Source organism: Monodelphis domestica, chromosome 8, assembly GCF_027887165.1.
Source record: "Monodelphis domestica isolate mMonDom1 chromosome 8, mMonDom1.pri, whole genome shotgun sequence".
NCBI lineage: Eukaryota > Metazoa > Chordata > Mammalia > Didelphimorphia > Didelphidae > Monodelphis > Monodelphis domestica.
The window spans coordinates 59,674,941-59,687,251 of record NC_077234.1 but is presented as its reverse complement, the minus strand read 5'-3'; the positions used below and the strand labels follow the sequence as shown (position 1 = coordinate 59,687,251).

Sequence of the window (12,311 nt, the reverse complement as noted above, 5' to 3'; positions counted from 1 at the left end):
GTCTTTTCTTGCTCAGCTATATTGTTATTTTTATGTATGTCTTGTTGTGTGTTACTATATTGCTTTAGTTGTGTCATCTCCTCCCTCATGGCTAAAATCATTACAGTCATTTCATTGTCTTTTGCTTTTTTCCCATAAATTAGATGCACACCTTTTTTTAGGGTATCGTATAATTGGATTAAGAAGAATAATGCTCCAGCAGATGTGGGAATGAATGAAATCAAGCGATTTATACTTATCTTCAGTCATTGAAAACTTTCATAGATGGTAAGCAGAAAATAAATCTAAACTTGAATCTTGACAAAAAATAAGTTGTAAACCATATAAAAGAAATGTCCAATCAAGGCTAGATAACCCATGGCAAGTAATAGTTTCTTTGCCTTTTTGATTCTTGAAAACCCTTTTGCAACAGAAAAAATGTTTTTAAGTCTGGCCTTTTAAGAGTTGCTTCCTCCCTTCAGAAGGAGTGGTTTCTTTTGGCTGTGGTGTTACTAGGCAGATTAGTTGCACTCAACACTGCTCTCAAAATGGCTGCTTTCCGCAGTCACAGAGATTTTGAAATGTATGTAGGTCCAGTTTCTCTGAAACTTCTCTGACACTTCCAACTGCCTTCTTTTTCCCAAATTCTTGACAAAACAGCCTGGAAATCCTAGCTGGCTCACCAAAAACTGTAATAATTATTGAGAAAGATCTTTCTGTGCTTTAGGCAGCTACTTAAGTCTCTCATTTATAGAGAAAAAGACAAACGATTATTGGGAGAGGGAGTTTTCTTTTTTAGGAGAAAGTGAAATCAGAGGTCCTGCCCCTAAGCCCCTTCCACCTACATTTCCCAATGTTTCGCTTCCCTCCCTCCCAGAGAAGGAAAGGTGAACAGTTCAGAAGTTATTCAAGGCATCCCATAACCATAGTCCCTCATTTTGGCAATGAAGCTAGGGTAGGGGCTGAAGAAATGCACTTTTTTCATCTCTTTTTGGGGCCAGACTTGGTCCCATTATAACTTTGCTGCATCAATTCTAAGTATTTTGTAATTCAGAGCACAAATTTGCCAGAAGTTTTTATGCCTAGAAAAGAGGGTCCTATCTAAGTGGGTATATAAGAACCTTTAGGTTTAATTTTGTAAGTGGGGTCTCCTGATGATATCCTGGGGGGACAAAGTGGGACATCTGTATTAACCCTACAAGCATGTTGCTCTCATCTATTTTTCCTAGGGCTAAGTAAGAATAATAATCATAGCAATTCCAATAATAAGAGGATGTTAATAAGGAAAGTCACTTAGGGGAATTTCAGTGGGTGTTTCCATCCTTCTTGGTGGCTGCTTTGCAGTCCCCAGTCTCCATGTGGACCATGTCAAACAGCATTGTCTTTGATAGCTCCCAGCAGACATTGAACTCAAATCTGGCCTCAGACAGTTACTTGCTATGTGATGCTGGGCAAGCCACTTCTATCTGCCTCAGCTTCCTCAATGATAAAATGGAGATAATTATAGATAGCATTTACATCCCAAGGTTGTTAAGATAAAATTAAAAAAAAATATTGGTAAAGTGCTTATTCAATGACTGGCACATAGTAGGGGCTTATTATTTATTTACTTCTCTCTAATAATGTAGATCTCAATGTATCTGTGCATTCCTCTTCTTTGTTATTCTTGTCAAGTTAAGAGTAAGTCAACACAACATGGATTTAAGCTTCTACTATATTCCAGGCACTGTGCTAAGGTCTGGAGGTACAAAAATTGCAATCTCAAAGAGGAAAGCATGAAAGCTTGTCCCACTTCACCAAAAAATTCACCCTAAACAGTCAATTACTAAAGCACTTCCACACTTTCTATAATAATCATAAGGCTAGAAGTAGAACATGCAGGCTATCAGTCATCTTCCACCTAAAATCACTCTAGAAATATAAATTATTATAAACATTTTGTTGAAATTTAAATTACAGTATCCAAAATGTATGTTGCTGATCATAGCATAGATTATATTTAAGGTAAGGTAAAGGAGGCATTTTAGAGGTATTTAAAAAATCTAAACTTAAAATTCTAAAATATCTTCACAGAGAACTGGTAGAAAAGCAAGGTTCTTCCATTTCAATGCTATTTTTAATCAGAATGTCCAATTAGGAGATTTTACAAGCATCAGAGTTATGGATTTCCAGGTGTGGAGTCATTTGGGAATTAATATGCTTATTCACAAAAACAGCATCTTCCCTTTTAAAACCTTAATTCTCCTTCCCCCATTTTGCTGTTTCTAGGAGAGAACCTACAGAACTTTAATGGAGTCTTGTCAGTAGTTTTAGGGATGATTGAAATAACAGATCAATTTGTTCTATTGGAAGGAATTAGGGGGCAAATTGGATAAAGTGCCTGCCTCACAGTAAGAAAGACCTAAGATCAGACACTTACTTAATTGTGTGACCCTAGGCAAGTCACTTAACCCTCATCTTCCTCAGTTTCCTAAAATGTAAATAGGGATAATTATAGCAACTACCTCCCAAAGTTGTTGTGAGCATTAAAAAAAATTTTTTTTTTTATATTTTTAAATGAGATAATATTTTTAAAGAGCTTAGTATGCCACCTGGCACAGGATAGGGGCTCAACAAATGTCTCTTTTTTTCCTTTCTTCCTATATCCTATTCCAATATATGTAAATAACATTAGCTGACTACTTGTCATCATTTTGCAAAGAGTTTTGGGAAATGGGTAGAGAATGGCTGGTTTAAATGATCTCTAATTTTCCTTCCAGCTCTAAGATTCTAGTATTCAGAATTCAAAATACAAGCCAGAGTCCTGCTTTCATGGTTTACTTCCCTAAGGAGATTGTTAAAACCTGACTTTTCTATTTCATTTGCCCACATCACAGGTTACTTGAAGTTTTGAAAAACTTTCTCAAATTCTACAGTCCCGAGAGCAGTAATGGCAGCTGAGACCAAAAATCAGACTTGGTCTCAACCTGCAGTTCACCCAAGGGAGCCATGTCTTTTGAACCAGTATGTAGATATACCGATACGAGAAGACCCGAATTGACTTGGGATCATGACCAAGAGAATGCAACTTGAATTGGACTATGAGGGTCTCTAATTCTGGCTCCTGAAATAACTCCCACATGAGATTGCAGAAGCATCTAACTAACAAAAAATGTCAATTTATACTTCAGGATAAGATGAATGAGACTATAGAAAATCATGGCGTAACCATCAAATCCCATTTTATATTGATTATTCAAAAATGTGCATGTATGTGAATATCTATCCCTTTTAAATGCGTGTATGTATTTGATATATATTATGTAGAGATATAGAATTAGAGAGTGACAATATATAGTACACACATTTTCCCCATAATCATGGAAGAAAATGGTATATGTTAGTTACAACCTATCTAAGGAATATATAGCTTTATGGGCACATATATATTTATATATATAATTGATATATAGATATAATATAGATATATTTAAAGGATATGTCTGTAGATAGATAAAGTATGTACTACATACAGATATATCCCTTTAATATATATGTGTATATATACATATATATTCACCTTAAAAAGTAGTAACCACTCCCATTTGATTCCATGATTATTCTAAATATTTTTTGGTATATATACATATCTATATATACACACCTATATAGGGATTTTATTATTATTGTGTAGATATATATAAATACATGGGTATATATATAAATATATTGGTATATTCATTATATGTATTATTATTCATTTCAGCTTTTTCCATTCTCTATTATTTCACAAATTTCTATTTTTTCCCATTCTTTATAGTCATTATTTGTTATGGCAAAATAACATTGTTTTACAGATTCAGCTATTCCCCAACTGGTATACTCAGAGACTCTTTTCAGGACAGCATACAAGTGCTACTAGGAATATTTTTGTACATAGAAATCTTTGTCCTCCCTAGTAATAATTTCCTTAGGGTATAGTTACAATAGTGGACCCATGGGACTAAAAACCATGAACAGCTTTCTAACTCATTACTTAATTCCAAAATACATTCCAGAAAGATTAAACTAAGTGATAGTTCTACCAGTAGTCTAATAATATACCAATTTTTACACTGCTAGGCCCCCACTGAATTTTATTTCTTTTTAAGATCCATGATCATTAATGAGTAAAATCTCTTGAATTCATTTTAATTTTAATTTCTTTGATTACCAGAAGTTTCAACACCTTTCCAGGAGTTTATTGATTTGTGTCTCTTATTCTGAGAGAGAACTGCTTATGTATATCATTTGGCAACGTTTGTATTGGAGAATAAATTGATCTTATTATTATAAGTTAAAAAAAATAAATTTGAGAGGTTAAGTTTATCTGAAGACATTTACTGTAATACTTCCCCCCACCCGAGTCTTTTTTAAGTTCTTTTTTTCTAATGTGAACTCACTTAATCACCTTGTGAATCAGTTTCCTCATCTATAAAAAGAGCATGATTATATATCCACTACATCAGAAGCGGCTTGTGAATCTTAAAGTTATATACATACATATATGTGTGTGTGTATATATATATATATATAAGCATGCAGTTAGGTTGCACAGTAGATAGAACATCAGACCTGGACTCACCTTCCTGACATCAAATCCAGCCTCCGACATTTACTAGCTATATGATGAATCTGGGCAAGTCACTTAACCTTGTTTGCCTCAGTTTCCTCATCAGTAAAATGAACTATAAAAGAAAATTATGAACTACCCCAGTATATTTTCCAACAAAACTCCAAATGGGGCCACAAAGAGGTGAATAGGATTGAAACAAATGATCAACAAACACACATACACACACACAAACTCACAAACACGCAGGTGTATTACATTGATTTTTGTCTGGCAAAATATTTTATTTGCATATAATTTAAATCACTTACTGTGTCCTTTATTCTATATCATAGATATTAAGTGGTTTCTCACTTCTCAACATTTGTGGAATGCAATATAAACAAACTCTTTATTTTTTTTTAATATATATATTTGGAAACTAGCATAGTCTTAAGGATTTTTAAAGATATTTTATTTTCCGAATTACACATGATAACAATTTTCAGCAAATATTTTCCTAAATTATAAGATCCAAATTGTCTTCCTTCTTCCTTTCCCTTCCCCTTTCAAAGATGTTAAGCAAGCTAATCTGGGTTATATGTGAATTTTCACACAAAACATACTTACATTTTGGTCATTGTCATAAGAGAATATTCATATAAAACCAAAACCCCCAAATAAAAACAATTATACACTAATTTGAAAAATATCATGCTTTGATATGTATTCCAGCTTCTGCGGTTATTTCCCTGACAGTAAATAACATTCTTTGTCCTGTCTTTCAGAATTTTCCAGGATCATTGGATTGTTTAAAGTAGCTAAGTATTTCATAGCTGATCATCATACAATATTGCTGTTATTATGTATAATATTCTCCTGAGTCTGCTCATTTTATACATCAGTTCATACAAGTTTTTCTATTCTTTTTCTGAAGTCATCCTGCACATTGTTTCTTGTAGGACTGCAGTACTCCAACACCAACATATGCCACAATTTGTGTAGCCATTCCTGAATTGATAAACATCCCCTCAATTCTCAATTCTTTGTCAGCAAAAGAAGAGTTGGTAGAAATATTTGTGTACAAGTAGGTCCTTTCCACTTTTTCATGATCTCTTTGAGATACAGACCTCATGATTGTATTACAGGATCAAAAGTATGTTCAGTTTTTATAGGCCATTTGGGCATTGTTCCAAATTGTCCTCCAGAAAGATTAAATCAATTTATTATTCTGTCAATAATGCATTAGTGTTCCAATTTTGCCATATACCCTTCAACATTTATCACTTCCCTTTACTGATGTAGAATTATTTAAATAATCAATTTCCTCTTTTGTTAATAAGGACAATGTATACTGCTATATTTTATTTAATTTATTGTAAATATCCATCCATTTCAATTATGTTATCAGGTTTATTGGCATATAATTGGGCAAAAAGGCTCCTAGTGATTACTTTAATGTCCTTTCAATTGGTGTTGAATTTACCCTTTTTATTTTTGATGAAGATAGTTTGATTTTCTTCTTTGCTTTTTTTAAACCATATTAACCATCATGATATCTATTTTATCTGTTTTTTTTTTTTAATGGCTCAGGTATTTTGTGATCATTCTATTTGTCATTTCTTTTGACACAAAGTAGTATTCCATCACAATCAAATACTGCTTCTTGTTCATCTGTTTCCCAACTGTTTGGCAACTATTCAGTCTTCAATTCTTTCCCACCTCAAAAAGAGCTGCTATAAGTATCTTTGTATAAGTCAGTCCTTTCCCCTTATCTTTGATCTCTTTGGGACTGATATAATTTTTTTCTTATTTTCTGCATTGAATTTGTCATGTAACCTGATATGAATGACATGAACATTACTTGGAACAAATAATTTGATATGGTTTAATTTTGGTACACCTAAAGTTTTACCTTCACTTTTAGTTAGTTCTTTCACTGGAGGGTTAGAATTCATGTCATAACACAGTTTATTGTTGTCTTTCATTCTTCAGTTTTTAAGACTGTTTATTAATTCAAGAAAATGTTAAAACATTATAACCCATTAACCCCCAAACACCCATAAACCCTTAAATAATTGTTAGAAATGTTGTTGTTGTTGTTGGGGCAGGGAAAGCTAGTATTTCAAAGATTATTTATATCAACAGTGTAAAAGAATGTCAAATCAAAGTATAAAGTAAAGAGTATTTGAAAATAAAAAAAATCCAGTAACTAAAGCTGAGGCAAAATAATTTCATAAAAACTTCATTAGACCTGGTAACTAGAATGGTTTATTATTGATTCCTCTATAGTTTGGCACACACTTCTTGAAATTAGATTCCTTGACATCCCTTTCCATAGGCAATGATTCAATAAACCACATTTTGTTCACCATTAACTCATTAGTCAAAATGTTGAAGTCTTCTTTCTAGCACCTGAAAGTCACTAAAAATTCATTTCTATTTTCTTCCAAAGGAACCATACACATCAGCAATAGTTAGTGAAGTTTGAGAAGTTTTGGCAGGCTCTTGATCAGGTGGTTAGGAAGACAGAGTTCTTTCTGATTGGCCACATCAGATCTACATATGGAAACTTCTATAACCCTTGGGAGATGAATCACCAACTACCAAGACATCTCTTTTTTTTGAGAGTGGTATGCTTGCTAAGCATATTTATTTTTTTCTACTCCTTGAAGAATTCTTCAATAGAAAGTATAAATTCACTATGAAAAGATGGCTATCTAAACTATTATATAGTTAAATTGAATGGGTTTTTCTATTCCGAATCATATTCTTCAATTCAATGGTTTCTTAAAATTGGTTTCAATACCCTGCTACAACTTTAGAATACTTTTCTTTATGGTTTACTTTTTGGATTACTTCTTCCATTCTGCGAAAGAGACTTCCATCCTTTCAAATAATCTGGAATATAGGAAGGCAGTTTCCTACTTTCCGTAAGCAAGAAGATCAGCTTGCATTTCTAGCCCATATAATTGGTGGATGCCTCTGGCAAGAATATAAACATAGCACATAGCCTCCAGGTCACTAGAACAGTTTTTTTCAGTGTCTGTCTCCTGCATATCAATTCTAGCTACAATCATCTGAGCTTCTTCCTGGAACCTGGTGCTGCAACTAACATATTCTCTTCCTCTTCTTTATTAGACTTTCATTTACAAGGATTTCTATGATGTCACCCTAAATCAATTCTAATACTCTACCTCTTTCCATCTCAACCTCTGCTAATCTTGTAAGATATCAATTATCTGTAGGCATTTAGTTGAATTGGCTAGATGCTAATCAGGTCCTTTTGGTGAACATACAGAGATATACATTTTCTTAAAATACCACTTCCCTCTTCATATCCCTTTTGCCATACTACTTAGCTACTGGGCTTCATTCAGGTTAGAGGTAGTACTTGAGCTGAGCTTTCAAGTATGAATAGTAAACTAATCAGAGTATAAGATATATGGATTCTGTGAATTTTAGATTTCTCCACCCTATTTAGTCTAACAAAAAATCAGGAATGTCTTGTGAACTTTACATTACTCCACCCTACTTAGTCTACCAAAATCAGGAATGTCTACACCCATACTTAAGAATTAAGTATTTAGGAGGATGGCCTTTGATAGATATGTGCTAGCAAATGACAAAACAGAAATAGCTGACAGACCCCTGGACTGTCCTAAGTCAAGCTTAAGCTACTGTGAAATTTAGATTACTCCACCCTACTTAGATCTTACTTTATGGAGAAGATGAAATTGTAATCTCCTGATTGCACAATGAAGGCACTTAGTTCTTACTTTATAGTGAAGCTAGAACTTTAAGTTAAGTCTATATTAAGATCTTAATACAAAAATGTTAAGTAACTATAAAGATTAAATTAATCACAAAAAGTTTAAGTAACTCACAAAAGGTGAACTTAACAAAGAAGTATTAAGTAACTCTAAAGATATAATCTAATCAAAGAAGATGAGAACTAAAGACTGGGCATTTAGAGGAGGAGACACAAGAGTAAGGGGGCTATATATTTGGATCACTGGCTCTCTCCAGGAGAACCTTCTGGCTCTTTCCCCAGAGAGGTGGCTCTGACTGGTCACTTCCTGTGAGCAGGCCTGGGCACCAGTTCGATTCTGGAACTCGAGTCTGGAGGAGCTCCCTCAGACAGCTTCCTTGAGATGGTCACGTGGTGAGTGATAAGACTGACTCCCTTTTCCCTTGGCTCTCAGGGGAGGCCCCCTTGGCCAAGGCCTTAAACTCCTGCCTGGCTCAGCCTGAGCCAGAGCAGTTTAAATTAACTCTTTTTCTCTCTCTCTTTTCTTAATTTCTTTCCTCGATATTAATTAAAATCACCATAAACTTCCAGATGACTTGGGTATTTTATTATGGGATTTCCTTGGCAACCAAATTAAATCTAGATTTTAAGTCACAACCCTAAAAATATCTTTAACACTACCATTGGTACAGATGAGATGCAGGAAAGTGATGTAAAACCGTCTATATATTTCACGTCACTTCCTCTCTTTGCCCTCTTTCCCCAGAGAGGTGGCTCTGGCTGGCAGCGTGCTAAGCATTCTGACATCTTGGCATGGTGGTAGCTATTGTGTGGTTTTGCAGTGAGTTTTCCCTTGATACTATACTGGGAGAAGCTGAGCATCTAGTTCAGGTTCAGGCATCTTAGCTGAGCCCTCTTGGAGTTTAGGCTGATTCCTTTCTCCTTTACCTGCCAACATTATTCTCTTAAAAACCACTAATTTTAACTCCCCCTGGCACAGGTCAGGTGGGAAAAATCCTACACCTTTCCCTCTCCCTTGTCCTTAATTTCCTTCCTCTATATTAATTAAAATCACCATAAATTTCCAGCTGATTTGGGTATTTTATTTGGGATATCCCCTGGCAACCAAAATTAATTTAGTTTAGGTCACAACCCTAAAATTATCCTTACAATCCCCAACTGGATTCAAGAGCCCTGTGCATTAGAAAGTTCTTCCTCAGCTCTAACTTAAACATCAACAACTCTTCATCATTATTTATTATGGTACCTGCTGTGTACAATGTTCTTCTGATTCTGTTCACTCCACTTTGCATCAGTTCATATATCTTTTCAGGTTTTATTGGAGTCATTCTATTTGTCATTTCTTATGTTACAATAATATACATCATCATAGCTACAAGTTATATGGTACTTTAAAGTTTGCAATATGCTTTATATAGTACATAATTTGATCCTCATGAAAACCCTACATGACTTTTATTCTACCCATTTTATGAAGGAAACTAAGACAGAGGCCTGTCCTTCTCAGGGTCACACAGCTAGGAAGTATATGATCAAGACATAGTTTGAAAAACTTGGAGAAATGTGTTCAATAAATTGAATTTAAGCATTGAATGACAAAGGACTTGTCTCTTGTAATAATTAAAATAGTGGAAGCCATAAACTGTGGCAGATAAAAGAGTGGTTGGCTTAAATTTTGACCACAGAAAATATGGTTTCAAGACAGTGTTTTGTTTTTAAATCAAATATAAGGTGGTTGCCAGGGGAAAATTCCCAAATATTAAATATACCCAAGTCAGATGGGTTTTATAGAGATTTTAATTAATACAAATGAGGAATTAATGAGAGAGAGAGAGAGAGAGAGAAAGAGAGAGAGAGAGAGAGAGAGAGAGAGAGAGAGAGAGAGAGAGAGAGAGAGAGAGAGAGAGAAATAGAGAGAGAGAGAGAGAAAGGAAATAATGAGAAAAAGGGCTAGACCAGCCTAGGCCAGCATGAGCCAGCCTAGGCTGAAAACCCTAAGAGAGAGATGTGAACCTTAAAAATTCCCAGACCCTACTTCATAAGATTGGATTAAGACCATTCCCCATTTGGGCAGTGAATTCTGCTTAGATCAGGAATGTGAGAACTCTACTTCACCTACTTAAGTCTACCCTAGGGGAAGATAAAGTTGTAAACTCTTTTTTGAACAATGAAAAGTACTTAAACCCATACTTATAATAAGGCAAAAAGTTCTTCATTTAAGTACCTATAAAGGTCAAGCAACTTGTGAATTTACAGGGAACAAAGAGCTGAGAAACTTACTCAGAGCTTTCCTGGTGTGAATTACTCAAAAATTTACACTTTCTTAGGTGTGGACTAAGAATGGTCTGTCCTTTGAAAAAATGTCTACTGTGATTGGTAGATGGAAGAACTTAGGGGAGGTGATATAGGAGAAAATTCCCTATATAAGGAGATGACAGGCTCTTTAAAAAACAGTCTCTAAGGAGGCTGTTGGGAGAGAGCTCTGGAAATAGGCTCTTGGGACAGTCTCTGGCTGGAACTCCCTTTGAGGAGACTCTGTCTCTCTTGGGTCTCCCTCAGGACAGTCAGCTGGGAAAGGCTGTCTCTCTTGGGACTCTCTTGGGGACATTCGGATTCACATTCAGATTCAGATTCAGGATTGAGCTGATGAAGTCAGCTGAGATGGAGCTGGCCTGGTGTCACTAGAATCCTTGCTTGGACAGATCTTGTGGTGAGTGATTAAGGACTGACTGATCTTTTCTCTTAGGGCTTAGGCCTGGGTTGGCCAGGACTGGCCAGGGATGGCTTATCCCTTTCTCATTATTCCCTCTTTTTTTCTCTTTCTCTCTTTCTTTAATTCCTCATTATATTAATTAATTAAAATCTCTATAAAACCCAGTTGACTTGGGTATATTTCATAATTGGGAATATTTCCCTGGTGATCACCTTATATATTTGATTTAAAAACAAGACACTGTAGTGAAAACATATTTTCTGTGGTCACAATTTACTCATCCACTCTCATATCTACTACAATTTATATCTTCAACTATTTTAATCACTACAGTTTATGACAACCAACTATTTTAACTCTTACAACTTATGGCCACACCAATTTTAACTCTTTCAGAGATCAGTCAGTCTTTTATCCACTCACCACAAGATTTGTCCAAGCAAGATTCTAGTGTTCAGAGAGACACCAGTTCAGCTTTGGCCAGCTCAATCTCCAGAGAGAATTCTCTGAGAGGGAGACCCGAGAGAGTCCTTCAAGGCAGCTTTGGCCAGCTGCCTCCTCCAATTCAGCTTTTCCCACCTGAATCTCCCAAGACCTCCTTTTTGCCCTCCTTTTAAAGGGAATTTTCTCCTATGGCACCTCCCCTAAGTTCTCACATCTACCAATCACAGTAGACATTTTTCCAAAGGACATACCATTCTTAGTCCACACCTGAGTAGACAAACTTTTGATTAAGTTCACACCTCAAGAAACCTCTGAGTAAGTTTCACCTCTTTGCTCCTTGTAAATTCACAAGTTGCCTGACCTTTATAGGTACTTAGCACCCTTTTGTATTAGATCTAAAAACAGGCACAGCTTAAGAACTTTTGCCTTACTATAAGTATGGGTTTAAGTATTTTTCATTGTTCAGCAAGGAGTTTCTTCCCCTAAAGCAGGCTTAAGTAGGGATGGAGTAGAGGTCTTCACATTCCTGATCTAAGGTCCTTCATTGTTTAAAATGGGGAATGGTCTTAACCAAATCTTATGAAGTAGGGTCTGGGAATTTTTAAGATTCACACTCTACCCCCTCATTTATATATGCCAGCTATTGCTAGTCTAAATTGTGGTGTCACAGAAATGAGCGGCTGAATATCATTAACATCAAGTCACATTTATTTAGTTCCCTCCAATAAATAGTTTCTGGCCTAGAAAGTCAAGAATACAATCTAACTGGATGAGACAAAGTACAGTAGTTGTCAGCAAGTCAGGCGAACCTAATCTATGATCAGAGTGTGGCA

The 12,311-nt window shown here is 35.3% G+C and overlaps 1 pseudogene; it reads left to right on the top strand.

Moving 5' to 3' along the window:
- The window catches only part of LOC130455951 (TBC1 domain family member 16-like), a 76,197-nt pseudogene that overhangs the window by 12,704 nt on the left and 51,182 nt on the right, over positions 1–12,311 (top strand).